Here is a 19,014-nt window from a genome sequence, read left to right on the forward strand (position 1 = left end):
AATATTTGATGATTTAGATCCTTTTTGCATTTAATATTTATGCCATTATATATATATTGGGGGGGGGATTTCTGAAGGTTCACTTTTCTTTCAATTAGACTTCTATATTCTTTTCTTCATTTAAACTCAATTAAAAACAGAAATTACAAGAATGGATGTGATGGAGAGGAGACGCCATATATTAAGGTAAATTTATGAGAAGAATAGTATAAATGTAAAAAAAAAAAAAAAACTGACGATAATTCATGGAAGTAAAAAAAACAAGCATTTAACTCAAGAAAAAATAAAATAAAAACTACACTTCGAGGCTAATTAAAATCTCGTCTTATTTACGTTGCAGGGACCAAGGCAGATTTATTGATTTCGCATGTAAATCACAAAATTTAGTTTTTCTACTTTAAAAAAAAAAATCTAAATAGATTTCAGCAGGAGAAATTAAAAAAAAAAAAAAAAAAAAAACACCAGCTAATGAGAATCTTTTTGCCGTAAGACTTGCGGCGCCAGTTACCAAGCGAATCGCCTTCTCCCCGTCACCTGTTTGCTTAGCTGCTTAGGGTAAGGCTTCTAGAGCCTCACCTGTTCTACAGGCCACACCTGTATATTGGTGCACGTCTAGGTCTATGGCGACCGAACAGGTAGCAAGTCGCATCTTCGGTTTACTACCAAGTGGAATAAAACTCTGCCGTTGAAATCAGCGAGCTTTTTGAAATTGATGTGTTAATGTCGCTCGAGTTGTTGCCGATCACGTAACCTGTGGATTGTCTCACGAGGCTGAGGAGAGCACATTTTACAACGTACCGAAGTGTAAAAGAGTGGTTTTCGTCTCGGTGAACAGCCAATTAGGCTTAGCGGGGAGCGATACACAAGCGACTTCGGAAGCTCTATTGATATCTGACGCTGGATATCTCGACATTTTAAGGGCTCAACAATTTCCAAGTACCATCGAACGGGTTGTTGGCGTTTGTTATTTGGTGGCTGCGACTCATATCGTCCCCCCCCACCTCTTACTCTATGATCAACGGAGGTTATTCGTATTGACCTTTGGTGCCTTATCTCGGTGGAGTCTCGAGAGCATGGAATTATACGTGTTCTGCCTAGTGGCTGTGATGTAAGTAATCCCCTTAGGGATGTATGGCGTTCCTTTTGCTAATTAACAGATGTAAAATTTCAAGTCAGTTTTACAGAATTGCTTGTTAACAAATTACAGTTGGAAATAGGTATTGACATTTAATTGGTAAAAGCGCTACAAGCAATAATAGAAATTCGCGGTTAATTGTTCGAGTGAAATGCGAGAATGCAGTGTTGACAAAACGTTAAAAAAACTAATTATAAAAAACTAATTAAATGAATCCTATTTTTTAATTGTTTGAGCTTTAATTTACGGTTCCTTATGTTTAGCAAACAGAGTTGGATAAGACCTTGAAGTGTTTGAGGCACATATGAATTTTAGAAGTATTTTGGTCCTGATTTGATTATAATACTACTGTAGGATGTAAAATTCATTAGTCTTTTTTTTTTTTTTTAAAGATTAATAACATTTGAAGCAAATCAATACTCTTATTATATTATTTGTTATTATATTATACATTTTTATCTAATTGAGTTATTTTTATTATATAGTGTATTATATTATAAAATTTACGTATAATATATTGTACATCAGTACCGTGGGTGGCATTTACGGTACTGCATATTATATTATATGTTGTTGTTTTTTTGTATTTTTATTTATTTTTTTTACATGGTTCGGAAACCCTGCTCTAGAGACTATACGTGGAACTCACACAAGCTACTTGAGGCCTCCAGGAGAACTGGTGTGTTTCCGGTGTAACAGGCCGCTAAATGATTGAGATGAATTTTCATTTCAATTTCATCTCCCATCTTCTAAAGACAATCACAAATAAACTAATCATTCGAATTTTGAACTCGTCCTCTTCCATTACAGAACCCACCTGTTTTGTCTACATCTATTATTGTAATATGAAAAATTTTAAAGTGTTTTCTATATTTTTTTAAATTTTAATAATATTTTAAGTTAAATGAAAAGAATAAGATATAAATTTAAAGTAAAATATAAGATGCATTATTATTTTTAAGAAAAATTATACAAATTTTATGTAAATTACATAAAAATGGTAAGGATGTATTGAAGTTGTATATTGTTTTTACTTTTTTTTATCTTAATATGCCGAGAAATGTCAACAAATCATTTTTTATTTTTTCTGACGATAAATAAATAGACATAATTAAAATATAATCATATAAATTTAAAAAAAATATATGAATAAGTAACAAAATTATAATTTCTAAGGAAGGAAAAAAAACTTGATTTTAAACATTTTATTAAATTAATTTAATTCACACGAGTTTATTTTTAAACTATATAAGCACTCTAAAACAATTCGTGTGCAATAGGTTTTTCATTTAATCTTTAATATATTACTTTCCACTCACTTTATGATCGTGAAGTTGTAATTTTATTTGATATAAAATCAAACCTAATCTGCTTTTTCCACGCATACGGGGAGGAAAACGCACTGATAATAAATAAATATAATTTATTACATCTGCTTGGATGAACGTCTGTTTCCACACAGATCTTCGGGTTCAAAACAATACATAAAGTTTGGACTTTGAAGGATGCAGACAGAAAAGCATTCATAAATAAAATTCATTGATTTCGTAGGTCAACTTCACCATTAACCTTTGCAGTTAGGAAGCTGAGTAATGACAGGCAGTTGGCTTACTGGATATTCTGCACGAGGTGCAGTTTTATTGATAGTTTAGTTTAGATTGTTGATGACAGCCTCTGAAACAGGTAGTGTTTTATGGGACTGTCTTTACAGGGCAAATTCGAAAAGTTTATTTTATGTTATTGTTTGTTTTGTTTTAAAAATTAGCAATCAGACTTATTTATGTATATTTCTGAATGTAAGAAAAACCAATAGCTGTTAGGTAACTGTAAATTTCCCCGATTTCACACCAATCTGTACACAAGAAGGTAATTGCAACATTTGATTGAATTGATCTTCCCCATCCAGCCCATAGTCAAATCTGATACCCTCTTAAGCAGGGTATCAGATTCTCCTCGTCTTCAAAATGGATGACGAGGAGCTGAAACAAGCTGAAAGATGGAGGGTTATCCATGTAAAAGCCATTGATAAATACATTCTATTTTCCGAGGGGGGGAACAGAAGACATTACTTAAAATGCCTCCTGTTTTCCCCCCACTGATAATAAATAAATAAATAAATAAATGTGTATGAGAGATTGTACTGTCCCTCATACCCAGAGTACAGCTTCAAATTCGGTTGTAGTACTGAGGGGAAAAATTTCTTTCCATTTTGATTCGGTAAAATTCTCTGAGATCATTTGTTTAAGAGCCGTGATTTTCAGTTTCTGGTATTCATTCGTGCTCATTTCAACTAAGCAAACAGATCTGTCATTGTTGAAGGGCAAAAATACGGTCTGGTTTGCGTATGATCAATGCGCCTGCGCAAAGTAATTATCGCCATTTTGAATCGTATAAAACAATGTTAAAAAGAATAGCAGTTGAGTTGTAGTTGGTAGGCTTTTTTTCCCCCGGGCTTTCAAAGAGGGCGTTTTTTTTTTCTTCACTAGAAAAAAAGAAAAAAAAAATTTTCTAAGTAAATATTTATTATTATATTTTCGATTTTGTTATCTAATAATACACACGTTATCGAAATGTTTGTCTGCGAGTTTCTCCATACAAACTGTGGATCAACTACGATATCTCATGCAACCGTTTTAACAACCCTAGATTACTGTACCGTTCCCCCGCATTTCCGGTGGAGAACCTTGCAATCATCTAACCGACGACGATTACTTGAGTTGCTCCAAACCCGTTTTCGCCCAGCTGACCCAAGTTATTACGAACTATGGCATGTAAGCCCTTCATCTCCAACATTTGAACCCCGCTTCTTTCTTAACGCACCTTCGCTCCGATTTATTGACGCCCGAAGCGGATTCTTGGACCGTTTTCATATCTGTAACTCATGTTTCTTGCTTGGGTGACTCCCTTGACTTCCCCATCAGGGCGGTTAAGGGTTCCTTCACCAAGTTTTGACCTTTAGCACAACTCTGCAGTTGACCGTGCCTATAGAGCAGAACGTGGTCGTTGAACTGTTGAGAAGTGGATTTTTCGTCGCCCGTCATGTTGTTTGCTTGGCGTTTTAAATGACTTTTGAAGTACTCTGTGTCGACACGTGACTCGGTACTTCTATTGGACATTAACGAATCCATAGGCGTGTGACACAGAAATGCACTTAATGATTACATTTTCTATTAGCTAATTTATTATTAATAGAATAAAATTATAATTAATTTTCATATTATGATAATTGAAATTTGAATAGTGCAACAGCAAGGAGGGTAATTTATATCTTTTCTACAAGTATTTTTAATTTACATATTTCAGTTTCATTATTAAAATGATTATAAAAATGTTTACCGTAAGATGATAGTAAAACAGTATATATACATTTTTTTTTTTAAATAACGAAACCTTTGATGAGATCATAATTACAAGAAACACACGTATTAACCACATTTTAATCAAGTATGTGTGCATATATATGTTAAAGATACCAAGAAATTTTACGAACTTGGTTTTAATCCTATTTTCCCAAGTAAGCTAAATTTGCGCCTGAAGTATTTTCAGACCCGCGACCTGAAAATCTCAGACCTGCAATTACTTCAGGTAATTGCAGGTTTGATTCAGGTGCAAACTTAGCTTACTTGCTTGTTTGCTTACTTGGGAAAATAGGATTAAAACCAAGTTTATAAAATTTCTTGATTCGTTAACGTATAGTATAATCAAGGTAAAAAAACTTGTACATCTTTCTCTCATCCTGAGATTTTTATTTAATAAGGTCAAAGCACCTTGTGGCAACTCGTATAGGTAAATATAAGTTCTTCATTACTTCAACCTTGGTATCCATCTCAGGGTCTGGCTCCCACTGACGAGACTTCAATGAAAGTCGAAACCGGTTGGAAGCTTGGGTGATGAATCGCAATGCTGTAGCCCATGAAGTTTTAATTGAGGCTCGGCTGTTGTTGTCACCCAGGTCCAGGGTGGGGGGTAATGAATGGCAATGCTGGAGCTCATGAAGTTAACTCAGGCACAGCTGTAGCAGAACCGCTCATATTTCATCTGGGGGGGGGGTACCAGCAATAGCATTGCCTCAGTTAACTTCATGAGCTACAGCACTACAGTTCATATCCCCCCTCCCCAAGACTCGGGCAACAACAGCCGAGCCACTGAGAGTTCTCAGTGAAATGAGCCTGTTACTGAGGGGAACAATGCTGAGTTTTTGATCCTGCGAATCGCTTATTGTTGGGTGATCCGAGGGATCTCACAAGTTTTTGGAGAGGTAACCCCACACTTAAAAAGGAAAACCGGTCTGGGTAGTGGCCCTTCCCCTAATGCATTATACATGTCCGCAAGGAGATGTGCTTTGTTACTGGAGATACTAAGGCAAGTGATCAGAGCTTATTCCACCTTTACCACGAGTTGCCTCAGACCTGAAAATACTTCAGGCGCAAAATTCGCTTACTTGCTTGTTTACTTACTTGGGAAAATAGGATTAAAACCAAGTTTATAAAATTTCTTGGTATCTTTAACGTATAGTATACCCAACGTAAAAAAACTTTCTACATATATGTGTGTGTGTTTCGACGATATTCCTTCGGTTGAAATGACCCCGTGAAGGGGAATAATAGAACTATGTACAGGAAAACAACATCCATGATGTTTTAAAAATATGAATCCAACCTTTCAGTCGATAGTACATTGGGATTTATGGCCATGTAAAGCACCTATAGAAGAGCCATAAGTCTGAAACAAAACATCTATGAGCAAATCACTGAAGTCAATCAGAGAGAGAGAGATTATCTATTAAGTGGATTGTTCTCATGGTTAGCATCGACTATTTTAAGGAAGAATTTTTACTGATACCCCCACCCCACACGCAAGAACAGTATTCTTGCGTGTGGGAGTGGGGAATTTTGGATTTATGTAGCGTTAGGAGTTTCACAGGCGAAAAGAGGTGTCTTGAATAGGAGAGAATGTCAAGTTTTTGACTGCCGAAGAGACTATGGATGTGAAGAATTTGTGCTAGAAAAAGCTAGAGCTGTAAGTCAGTCCAAGGAGAAATCTGATCTTGTTTGGAGATCTGGATGAAATCAGATCTCTTTTGCAGGAAAGAAGACAGGGCTGGGATTGGTAGCATTCAAGGTGACTACGAATGAAGTTACCAATGAAGAGGAGAAATGGAGAGAATCAATCTCAGCAATGCTATGGATGAGATTTAAGGTCGTGTGAAAACTTCGGATTCAGAGTTCGAAATTGGTGGAGATATTATCAAAATGAATGTAGCAGAATATGACAAGGAAATTTTGAGCCAGAGAAGAAGCCCAAGAAGATCTCTAGATTTAATATTCTCTGCCGAGTGTAGTTTGGACAGTGGCTGTTTTTACTGCAATCCGAGGTTCAGTCAGGAATATCAGGGGTGTGGAGGTGAATGATGGTGTATGAGGTATGTGGGTTTAGGCACTACGTAAAAAAAAATCCCGCTCCAGAGGAGCATGGTTCCTTTCCTTTTTCTTTCTTTTTTTAAGAAGTAGATGAAACCAGCCAAAGATGTTGCGATGCTTTCTGAATTGTGGAAATTTTGTTTGCATCTTTTCCTGTTATGGAAAAAGATGTCGGAACATTGTGATTTTGTAAACACTACGAAAGCAGTGCTTCTTAATACTAATCATGTTTCATTAATATCACTCACTTTTTTTTAAAGCAAAAATAAAAAACGAAATGAATAAATAACTAATACCAGTTACTATAATGACGTGATTAGTTAATTACTTAAATTACTAGATATTTAATTAAGTACTTAAAATAATCGCTATTCGGAGCAACGCAATTGTGGGTAACTATTAGCAGAGAATAAAAATAATACTTTTTTTAAAAAAATTATTATAATTATTATCGGTAAAGATGAAAATCTTTCTGGGACGGTTAAAATTATTGAAACGCTTGCAAAATCTATGTAATCTTTCATAATTAACTAAAAATCTGCACATTTCTTCATAGAAGAGGCGTATACTGATAAAAATTGAAAAGCAAGAAGCTTCATCATTCGAAACAGCAAAGTATTTTAATTTCAGAATGTATTAATACTTAGCTTATTTACGGATAGTGCTGTTAACACATCAATGCTGGTTTTTCTGAACAAAACACTAACTGAGTTTCATCAATATTGAAACTCAATTGAAACCGATCCCATATCGAATATCATAAGTCTTGACGTATATGTAAAAGTACACTTACTATGGATTCATCAGACGTTAGTTTGATCGAAAAGCCACAGACATTTCTAGATTGCATCACTATGATAATATATGACGTCATCACACAAGAATGTTATTGCGAAAGTGAATTTTTTTTACGTTATATCCAATCAGGTCCACATTTGTTATTTTACAAATATGAACATTATACATTACTCAAATACAACGGTCATTTTTTTTTTTTTTACTTTAGCATTTGTTATACATAAACTAATTTTCAAACAATAAATTATTTATACTATTAAAAATCTCATCCCAAGCAACAAAAAAAAAAGAAAAAAAAACATACGGAACTTTCTCATGATTATATTCTTGAGTGGAAGACCAACGTTGCCATAGCAACGGTCTGGTGGTATCATGCAAAGTAGATCAAGTTATCCAATTGGACTAAAATTGAATTTTTAAAATTGCATTTCAACAGAAACCACACACGCAGAACTTTACTGGTTTGATGGGTGAAGCATAAATGCTTTTCATATTCCCCTCTGTCGGAGAGGGGAGTTCTTTGAGTGGAGAGTTATTGAGCTTTAAGCTCGCCCTGGAAGGGCAGTGAGATTAGCTGTGTTCAGCTGAGTATAGGATTGACTTGGGTTTTTTGTATTTGTAGAATTCTGCTTCATTGTAGTCTGAAGCTTGCTTGATCAGCGGGTTTGGATGATTACTTGTCTTGGTGAAGAACTTTTCTGCTAGGTCATGGAGGAGGGATGTGATGGGAATGTTGACTTCTCTGGCTTAAATAATTTTTGATATATATACAGCTGTGCCTCCTCCACTGGCAGTAAGTCTGTCTGTTTTATACATCGTAAAGCCCCGTAATTTTGGGCTTGTTGGCTGGCCTAAGGTGCGTTTTCGTTAACTAAGACTATATCAGGATTGTATCTGTGCGTGAACTCTTGCAGTTCAAGGATTTTGTTTAGCAGGCCATTAGCATTCCATGCTATTATCGTGAGTAAGTTTGGTTTGAGTTTTTTATACAATGTATAGTGCTGTCAGTATGGATTGGGTTTCTAGATAGAATCTCTTTCTGGAAGATGGTGAGGAGCTTGCTTTGCCGAAATGGTGGCAAGAGACGCAGTTAGAACTGATGTTAAGTTGGACTTGCTCGCTCATGTAATGAAGGAATCTGAGTTCGAGTCGCCTCTGCATATGTCTTGGTCATGGATGAGGATCGCGTGCCTTCCTGTGCTGCTGAAGTTGAGGTATTTCGAACAGAAGAGCAACCTGATTGGTTGCTTATAGTGTCATTATGTGGAGGAGTAGAGTTCACTTTTGCTGATCCACGATTTTTTGGGTGAAAAATGCACCCCTTGTAGTTTGCGGGGGTTAGGTCCTCTACAATTGGCACAACAGGCACGTGTAGTCCTTGATTTGGCGCAGGAGATCGGCAGGCCAATGCCCTTTTCTTTAGAGGCTCAGTAGTAATTTTGAGCCTGCAGACATTCACTTCGCATATCCTTTCTGGGTGTTGCTGTTTTCTGCTAGTACTAAAGCCATTGGCCTTTTGTCAGATCTCAGCATTCTGCTAACTTTGATTGGGGTAAGTCCTTGACTGATGAGGTCAGCCGTGACCTCATTTGTTGTGATGTCCTCACAACCCCCTCTGAGTACCACTTTTAGATTTTTCTCGCTTGCTAGTGCAAAGGGGAATTTGAAATTGTCCAGCATTTTTGTCATTTTGCGATAATCTGAGACAGTAGCAGGATGAATCTTAACTCCCTCATCTGTGTTTTTGGCCCTGGTGAAGTTGATGTTTTGTTCACCAAGGGTCCTTGAAACCTATTTCCACTTTTCTTTGTCCCGAAGAATCACTGGTGGGACTTTTTCTTTTTTGTCTTCTGAAGTTCGTGGTGTTAGATCTTCTTCCATAAGATCTTCAGAGGTCCTCCGTCTTTTGGTTGCCTGTGCACTCTGGGAGTCGATCTGTCGAAGGTTCTTGGGCGATGGGACAGTTGGGAATTCGCCCTCTGTATCCTCATCCTGTCCTTGATCATTGACCTGGCCTATATGTTTATAAATCCCGAGAATTCTGTATCAAACCTTTTTAATATCTTCTTAAATAGGTCAAGCAAGTGCTCTTTTCTAAAGGCTTGAACAATATCGTCCGTGATGTCCATACTTGAAAAAAAAACGCCTTGGTAGATATACCTCTTGTTCCATTACGCCTGTAGGCTTAATAGCTTACTATTAGGTCCTGTAGACTCGCGCGGAAGTCTACTAGCTAAATAAAGCAAAGGGGAAAGGAGTGTCAAGAACTCGCTTGGCCACAGAGTGAAAACCTACCTTCCTAAAATACCACAAATCCATCAATGGTCCTCGTTTCGGGTGGGACCTACATGGCCATCAGACCTCGTGCATTTTTCATACAGAGGGGGAGATAGAATGAATACTGTGTCAGCGCCAGTGCAATGTCAGATTCCTGAAAAACTTTGTATGAAATCTAATCAGGCTCAATCTAAAATGATTATCAGTTCTCGTCAAAAGTCCAAAACAAAATCAGTTAAGTAACTAGACAGTCCTTATATAAGGACTGGCTTAAAGGGGCGAAGCAAGAATGCTTTTCATCTTCCCCGTTATCTGTAGAGGACAGTGTAGGGATAAGGTGTTATTGAGCTATTAAATTAAAGCTCTGATCATGGCAGGAGGGTAACAGCAATAGCCAAGCCTCAGTTAGAACTTCATTAGCTACAGCATTGCCATCCATTATCCTCCAAGGGTATATAGGTCTAGTCTTCTCCTCACCAGTAACCAGACGCCTAAACATAAAACCTTATTAATAAAAGAAAGTAGAATAATAAATGGTGTAGCACTAAATTTTGATAATCTCTTAATTTATTAAAGAAAATTATTGTTTTTACTTTATATTTAAGATTAGATAAATTGCTTAAACTTTTTATATAGAAAAGTTCGTTTAATTTTGCGTCTAGATAATTGGCAGTTATGACTGTCGCCGAACTTGATCAACTTTAATCTCCTGTTTGAAGTATAACGGAAGCCCTCTTGCGATCTTTTCTTCAAGCAGATATAATTTTTCTAAACGGAGATATGTTATGCTAATAAATTTGGGTGATTTATTGAAATCCCCAAGTGATTCTGATGGCAACATCTATTCGCGCTAGGAAAAATTAACCGAATATTTTTAAAAAAAAATGTTTTATTTAAATTAAAAAAAAAGTGAAAAATGTATTCATTCATAAGCAGAACGATTTTCCATCTCGATGAGCAGATCTGCTTACAAATGAATCAGTGCAATGGGTGAGATGGATAATTGTTTAAAAAAAAAAAAAAAACAGACAGAACAGAATGCGAAGTCTGGTAATTATAAACTAATCAGCTCAACAAGGCACTTGTGTTAAGTACCGACTGCTTTTAAAGCTGGAAACAAATGAGACCGGTTATTGGAAATGTCCTTATGCGACGAACTAAAAGATTAAAAGACGGTAAAAATATGCTTCGCAATTATTAAAGAAACAAGCATGATAGATAGAAATAATGGAATTAAAATACCGCCTAGCGCATCAATTGTTATCTTAGCCATCACGTGATGGCATTGTTTGCATGCACTGTTTGTTGAAACCAACACGTAATGCTTTTAATAAAATCCCGGGAGAGTATTGTTATTTAATAGATCGAACAATGGGTTAGAAAATCAGCCTGCTTTTCTATGAATGTTGTTGCACCATTACCATTTGACGCATTTCCTTTGGTTGCTTGCTTTTGCAGGGGCATAAAAATGTAGATTCAGTTGTGTAGTTCTCCCGAATGATGAAGTAGCGTGAACCAACGGCGGCATGCCAAATTTTACGACTTGTCATCTTTGAAATTAAACCTCCCTGGAGCTTATTCACTGCCGCCTTTATTTATTTGAGCGCCTGCACGTTCAGTTATTTGCAATTGCTTCATGTCCGTGTGCGCTCATATAGTAAACAGATGAACCGAAACAAGAAGAGGAGACGATAGAAGGGGAGGGTTGAAAGAGGGGGGGACGAATGGGGGGGGAGAAGAAAATAGCGGGTAAGAAGGCTTCGGTTGTAGTCCTACGTAACCCTTGGGATATTAAAGGTAATCGTAAAGAGTCGCAAGTTCCGACTCACGTGCTATGCATGAATCTGAAGGAACTAATCAACTCTACGTTAGGGGGCGCGGCTTAACAAGAAATTTCCATTACAATAACGTTAACGGGTATGTTGGGGGGGGGGGATGGAGTGCATAGGGGGATCATTAAAGGACACAAGAAGTCCACGACTGTTTTTGTCTGGGAGCGACGGTGCTAACGGTTTCTCCCTTTTGATCCCGTGGGGAAAACATTCGGGAAAACAGGGCCGTTTCGATTCGGTCGGTTGCTGTACAATTGGCTCTCGGAGCAAAGAATAGCAAACGCACGCACATCGACATGGCCTTCAATTAACAGTGTAAAGAGCAACGAGGTTCGGATTAAAGTGGCTTCGGGGAAATCCAACATGGCTCCGTTGTTTTTCGTCGTGTCCGGAAGAAGGTCAGAGGCCAACCCACCGCGGAACGTGACTCGCGATCGTAATTACCGTCGCAAAGTACAAAAGTTGTAAACTTTGCCACTCGGCATATTTAACGTACCAATAGTCTTTCTCTTGATGGATAGGAGGGAAAGAATAAATGAGAATAGTTGGAGAGAGAAACTCACGTAGAAATCATCCGAAGGCACCCCCCCCCTCTCTTTGTCATAATATTATTCACTCCCTTCACTACAAGAGTCCTAAAAAAAGTGAACAATATTATTTTAATTATTATTATGACTTTATAATAGGAAAGAATTATTACTTTAATGTTTTCCGAACTTCCAACAGTGTGGATTATATGCTGGTATTAATTTTCTTTATCATAAATAGTAAACCTCAGTAGCTCAGTTGGTTTCAACGGAGCCCTTTGGTTGGAAAGATAGGGGTTCGAGTCCCGTCTATGACACAAGGAACTTTCATCAGGGCTTTTCAGTCGAAGGGGTTTTCCTCCCCAAAACTCGGAGTTTCGTCCCTCAAAAGAGATAAACAGGTCTTGTGAACACACATCTACAAAGATAGAATATTGGTGGACAAGGAAGCAACGGGAAACCACTTTATTCTACGGTCAGAAAGTTACAAACAAAAACAGCACAAATTAATTGGAAGTGAGTGGTTTCAGTGTGCGTCACTAGGTAGCAGCACACTACGATGATAACAGTACAGTATGCGTATAATAATTCTCTAGTAAAGCAGCGCTGCTACCTCACCAACCATTTAGTTGAGGAGAAACACACCGTTGGCCAAGGATTTTTGTTATTGTCTTTAGATGAGAGATAAATTTAATCGACCAGAGGGAGACCCACTTGTTGGGTGCTTTTAGTGCAGGGAGTGTCAAACTGGCGGGCCGCATGCGGCCTACAAAGCAATTTCCTGCGGCCCTCGACACCTCAAGGAAAGATTTAAAAAAAGGCGATAACTCGCTCCCACGGTAAACAACACGCCCTCCCCAACTTCCACTATATTGCAGATGCAAGAAAAACAAGTAGTTTTATTGTATCCCTGATTAAGGTACAGAGGCTTTTGCTGTCTGTGTAATATATTTCTCAACATGTGTAATATATTTGTTTAGTGCAATTAGAGACAACTGGGATAAAAACCGTACTAAGTAATGAATCACATGTCCCCTTCCACATTAACCATGCTGTGTAGACTCAAGCAAGCCATACGTTGCACCGGCAAACACAGTATCTAACTAAAAACTATTATTTTTAGCTAGATGTGTGTGAGTGCGCCCACAAACTCAAAGCAGCAATAAATTAATTTTGGTTTAAATGCTATCTATTGTAAATATTACTATAACAAAAATATTCTTTATTTATTTATTTTTTTAGTTGTCATAATCATTATATTATCATTTTATGTCTTGTAATGACTTAGAATAAATAAAATTTTTGTTATTAATTTTCCAATTTATTTATACTCATTCTTTTATTTTTTAGTTGCACCAATTAGAATCCCTTCGATTCTAATTGGTGCAGGTTTTTTTAGTCCAAAAATGTTTGCGGCTCAATTGAAATACAGTTTTATGGCAAATGGCCTGCACCCAATTGAGTTTGATACTCCTGCTTCAGTGGCTTGAAAAAGTTCGATCTTTGGTCTCTACAGCATGCAGTGAATTATGTAAAAAATGAATAAAAACAATAAAGTAAAATATAAAAAATCTCTTAGCCCACCCACGGTCTAATGACCACCATAAGTCACAGTCTTTCGTTGGTGGGAACCACATAACAAAAAAAAAAAAATCCCGGATCTTCCTCCACACTGTCACAATCTCTGAAAAGCTGTAAAAACCTTTTTGTCTGTTATGAAACACATTCTTAGACTTTCCCACTGTCACAAGTCCCCGAAAGCGTTACATGAGAGAGAGAGAGAGAGAGAGAGAGAATGTCTGCTCCAATACATTCATCTCTGACGAAAAATACGTCCAAACACGAATACCCCAAACCACAAAACATTCATAACAGCTGTTTCTCTTATTCATAGTACCCGTTGCAAAACGCATCCCTTCCCCCCCCCCCCAATCCCTAGAAAACAAGCACAGGAAACATACCAGTAATATTAAATAACCTATCGCTGCAAAGGAACCGTGTGATCGATCCAGGGATTACAAAACGAAATGTTTCCGGACAGCTAACGCTGAACTGTAGAGTACGATGTCGGCTGATATTCTTGCGTTTTTCATTTGCAGGGTGTTGACAACGGTGGTGATCCAGGGGATTTTCTGTGCCCTTGCATGCTTCCATCCTGCCCCATGGGAAGCACCGATGTGTCCAATATTTCGAAAGGCAACACCCGCATCGGCTCCTCTTATGACTACTCATGTCGAGGTAAGGAATCAGTTACTAGAAAGATAAAGAAAGTTTTGACACAAAGAAAACTGTTGCCACGTTTCCCATCAGATTGTCTTTCACTCTTTTGAAATTGTAAACCGTATTTGTTATCATTTCCAAATCTTTTCCATACGAATACATTTATATGAAAAAAAAAAAGTTTAAATAAATACTGTTGGTGATTTCTATACGGTCCCTCTTCTGGAGCAGTAATTACGTTTCTAGTCAGTACACTGTTTGTGTTACTACGACAAAGAATAAAAAAATCGATTGTGCTGTTGTTTTATTTTTTTTTTCCCCGCTGACGTAGTCCTTAATTCCAAGTAGAGACAGTTGTAGTTTCTTACATCTGCATATAATGATTGTAATAATCTTTGCTAGTTTTATTTTTGAAAGACTTCCATGCTTTCTCGTACTTTAGCTTCCTTTATTTTTCGATCAGTAGCGAAGCAATTTGTTTCTACAGATTTAAAATTAGAATAGTAAGATAGTAAATTAAATTTATCCGGTACATGAGAATGAAACTTGTTTAGATATTATATAAAAAAACACACCCACCCACCCAAACACGCACATAATGTTGTGTTCTGAATGTAATATATTCGCGAAAACAAATTTAAATCTGTTCTTTGTATAATAAAAGCAAAACAGATTGTTTTTATTAGCTGAAATGTACTTTGTAACGTCCAATTATGTTTTGTTAGTACCAAAAGACTAAAAAATTTAAAACAATCGCCTTTATAATTTTAACAATGTATAGTCATTGTTAGTATTTTTAATTGTTGAACGATCTGGAAACTACGCAACAATATTGAGCATTTTTAAAAAGTAACCATGATAACTTTAAAAAATTGTTCTTATTAATTTAAAACTTTAATTTAGAAATAATTATAATTTCTTAATATTCCTTTTTTTAATCAGTAGCAAAGCAATTTGTTTCTACAGATTTAAATTTAGAATAGTTAGATAATAAATTAAATAAAATTTGCCACTAATAAATTCATTATATTTTCTAGATCCAGATGGATGACATCGAGAGGACAAGCACACCTGTATCGGATGAGGAGAAACTAAAGAGAGGATCATTACGATTGGACAATCAGACTGATGTTTAATTGTATCGACTTAGTTACCGAAACATATCATCCTCCTAACAAAACTGCTTTCCTTTTTCGACTAACTATTCCCTGCTTACTATCAAGGAATAAATAGGCTGAAAACATCCATGGAAACTGTCTATGGAATTAGAACGTTAAACCTTGATTTTTTTTTTCACTTGCAACAGACGAAACACGCGTGACTGTTACTATGGATACCATTGTTCAACTATAACTGCGCACATGAGCTCAAATCACGAATTATTACAAATTCATTGTTGGATATTTAGACCAAGGCCTACAGCGTATATTTAGGCCAGTTATATGATTGTTGCAGGCGCAAGGATATTTTTTTACAAGGAAAGGGCTACAAATTTATAATTACTAATATACACACGATATTCATATATTATATATAACGATATATACAAGTCTATTAAACTATTATTAATCCAGGTTCAAATATTTTACATGTTATTTGCTTTTTAAGCGATGAAATATGTATTAGGACTAAAAACCATTATTTAGAGGAGGTGGTGTGAATCTGCGTTTAAATTGCCCAAGTGGGAGGAACTGACTGTAAAATGTTACACGTTTCAACCGCCTGCCGTGAAAATCCCGTCAATCGCTCTACCAAGTGCCTCCCTAACTGTGCCATTGATGCCAATATCTCTCACAAAATGCCATTTTGCATGTCAGGTTCACATGACGGTATTTTGAAGCGTGAAGTTACACTCCAAGTGTCCTGGTGGTTGTCATGGTATTTGCTATAGCCGTCTGTCTAGTTCGTTTGTTAATGAGAATAATTCTGCAGTTAGCATTGGGACCAACTCATTTTGTTGCGGGGAGGGAGAGGAATAATATGTCCTCAATAATGAAGAAATATTCGGTATTTAGTAAAATTCTTTTTATATAATATTTGTATATTAAACTATGCTCATTGATATGCGAGTATTTTGTTCATGTTTATAAATGATCACACAAAAAAAAAAAAATGAAGATTTTTGTATCGTAAGCAGAGATTGTCTATTTTGTAAGTAGTAGTTTCGTAATGCTTCTAAAGACCATTGTAACTAATGATTTAACTCATACTTTGTATTCGGAGGTTTACATTTGTAATATTTTTCAATAATAAATGTTGTATCACCCTTTTTTTACGACAATGATCAGCATTACGTTCACTTCTCCTGAAATTTCATTACTAAAGTAATTTTTTGTGTACTAAGGATGACGTTATGGTTTCTATGACAACACACAAAAAAAGCTAAACTAGTCCGCCTTTAGAATAGGAAGTGATAATATAACTTTTCCTTTTTTTTTTTTATTTGCAGGTTGGCATATCTGTTTTAATGCTAGAAGCGTGCTGATGTTATGTTCGCGACCTATTCATTGAAAGGGTCCCGTAGAACTATAAACAGAGACATAAAAGCGTCCAAATTGTCACGAAGATGCAGGGAATAAATTAGAATATATAGGTTGTCACCTAGTTTTCTGGATGTTCCATTTATGGACACGTTTTGTGATTTTTTTTTCTTTTCTTTTGATGAAGATTAATTTTGGTTCGAAATCCGGAGAGGTTTTCAAACTATATGTTTTATTTCTCTATAATAAACCAACGACAAATGACTGAAGAAGATCGCCAGCTGGCAGTAACACCGTAAACTATCAGATTTTTCTAACTCTCTCTCTCTCTCTCTCACAAATACAAATGACTCAGTGTGCGCGCGCGTGGGTGCGTATCTATCAATGTGTGTGTCTGTTGTTTCTTTGGTCAAGATGGATGTGACATTATGTTTTGTTAGTGTCCAATAATGAAATAGGCGAATCCTTCAGCTTAGCAGAACAAATGTGCCAGTTTTGCATAAAATCCAACCTTATTCCACAAATAACTGGTCTGTGCATTATAAAAGTGATTGAGTTAAATAGGATTTGGAAACACTGAATCTTTATGAAGATTCAACGCACAAAAAAAAGCAATAGATGATATCTTAGCTCACTATGCAAGTGCAAAATGCAACAAAAATAACTGAAAAAAACTACAACTATATTTTGTCAATTTCCGCACAAAAACACAACAACGCCATCTATGAGTCAGGTGTCAAACCTCCATGCATTTTCCTTTTTTTGGTAAGTAAAACAATTGTATTGTTTCCAAAAAAGAATCTACTGTAGTTTAAAAATTAAAAACGCCATGAACTCAAAGAACTATTTATTTATTTATTTAAAATTCTGTAAGAGGAATAGTTTTAAAATAAGAATCAATTTTGCACCAAATTACGAAGTCGTTTTTGTATTCATTGCAAAAAAAAAAAAAAAAAAATCACTTTTCTCTTAGCAGAGGAGACCAGAAAGGAAAAAGTGAAAAATAAATCAAAAACTTCTTCTGTCTTTGCATCTCGTGAATACTGAACAAGAAGCCTATCGACAAGGGAAAATTGTTGGTGGCCATGTTCAGGGAACGTATCAAAAGCTAGTAGCTGTTGCACTCGCCCGAACACGAGAGAGCACCGAAGATAGGGATAAAGATACAAGACCGCCTGTGTTTTCGTATGCACACGGCGCATCCTTTCTCTTCTGCTGATGGCCGATAGACAGAATAAATTTTCGATTAAACCAGTATGAAAGAAGACTGCGTTTCCCCTCGTTCTCCCCAACTTCATCTAACACACGGTATCAGCTAGCTGATGCTTTTTTTTTTTCTTCTTTTTCTCCTTTCTCACTGTTGTTGCTACAGATTTGTTTTCTAGAGGACTTAGTCTGTCTGTTCTTCTTCCATTATTGCTCTTCCTTCAAGGGATGCAAATAGAATAAGATTGGTAGATGCATGCCGTCTCCATCCATGTTTGTATTGCGACCACGAGTAGCCAGGAAAATAACACCCCATTATTGTAATCCCTTTTCTATTTTCTCTCTCCTCCCTCTTTCGTTCTCTACTGGGAAAGAGCGCAACCTATACATCAAGGAAACGTCTGCGTTTTAAGAAATCTTTTGATGTTTCGTCTTCATCGATATCTAAGACGTTTGAAGTTTGTATTACTGCTTTTATGCTTACCGTTCCCTAAGTGTATCTGTTTCTTTATTTATTATGCAACCCACGATTTTTTTTGTTGTTATTGTTGTTATTATTCTCTTTGAAAAACTGTTCTGAGAGGACTTCGATATGAGGCTATATGGTCTTGCACAATATCAACGGTGGATTGTTAAAAGATTTTGCGCTAATGAGTTGCAAAACATGATTCCAATACATTAGCGCAGTGAATTATGGGAAATTATAAAAATGATTTTTTTTTTTTTTTTTTAAGTAAAAATAATTCTAAATATTTCCGAGAACAAAAAATACATAAGAGGGAGGCGACATTCTTATATTTGAAACTCGAAGCAACTATTGTTAAAAGTTATTCGAGGTTTTTTAGGATTCATAGTTAATCTGCCTAAGTTGCCGTGATGAGGGTTGAAATGGGGGGGGGGGTGGAAGAGGGGAAATGTTGGTGAAAAAGCACGGGAAGCCAGCCAAACTTTCCATCTTTCTCAACCTCTTAAAAACACGCTGACTAACAATAGTAGATTAGCAATTTGAACAAAGCTGAAGACTTCCTTTATCAAGGAGGGAAAGGACATATAAATAAGTATTGGTGGGGAGGGGAAAAAAAAAAGACCTTTACTCATTATAGATACTCGAAGTGTTTC

At 36.4% G+C, this 19,014-nt stretch overlaps 1 protein-coding gene and 1 long non-coding RNA gene across 2 annotated transcripts in view; one reads left to right on the plus strand and one right to left on the minus strand.

Annotated features, from left to right (window-relative positions):
- Nucleotides 1-19,014, minus strand: part of LOC150096698 (cytosolic carboxypeptidase 6) — a 414,915-nt gene that overhangs the window by 34,748 nt on the left and 361,153 nt on the right. The gene's annotated exons all lie outside the window — the stretch shown is intronic.
- LOC150096699 (uncharacterized) lies at nt 636-16,490 on the plus strand. Its single transcript, XR_016549808.1, has 3 exons — nt 636-1,108; nt 14,089-14,227; nt 15,247-16,490. It is a non-coding gene; the product is annotated as an uncharacterized LOC150096699 (long non-coding RNA).

The sequence above is a fragment of the Typopeltis vanoorti genome, chromosome 18 (genome assembly GCF_054136105.1).
Source record: "Typopeltis vanoorti isolate ZY-2024b chromosome 18, IOZ_Tvanoo_1.0, whole genome shotgun sequence".
Classification (NCBI taxonomy): domain Eukaryota; kingdom Metazoa; phylum Arthropoda; class Arachnida; order Uropygi; family Thelyphonidae; genus Typopeltis; species Typopeltis vanoorti.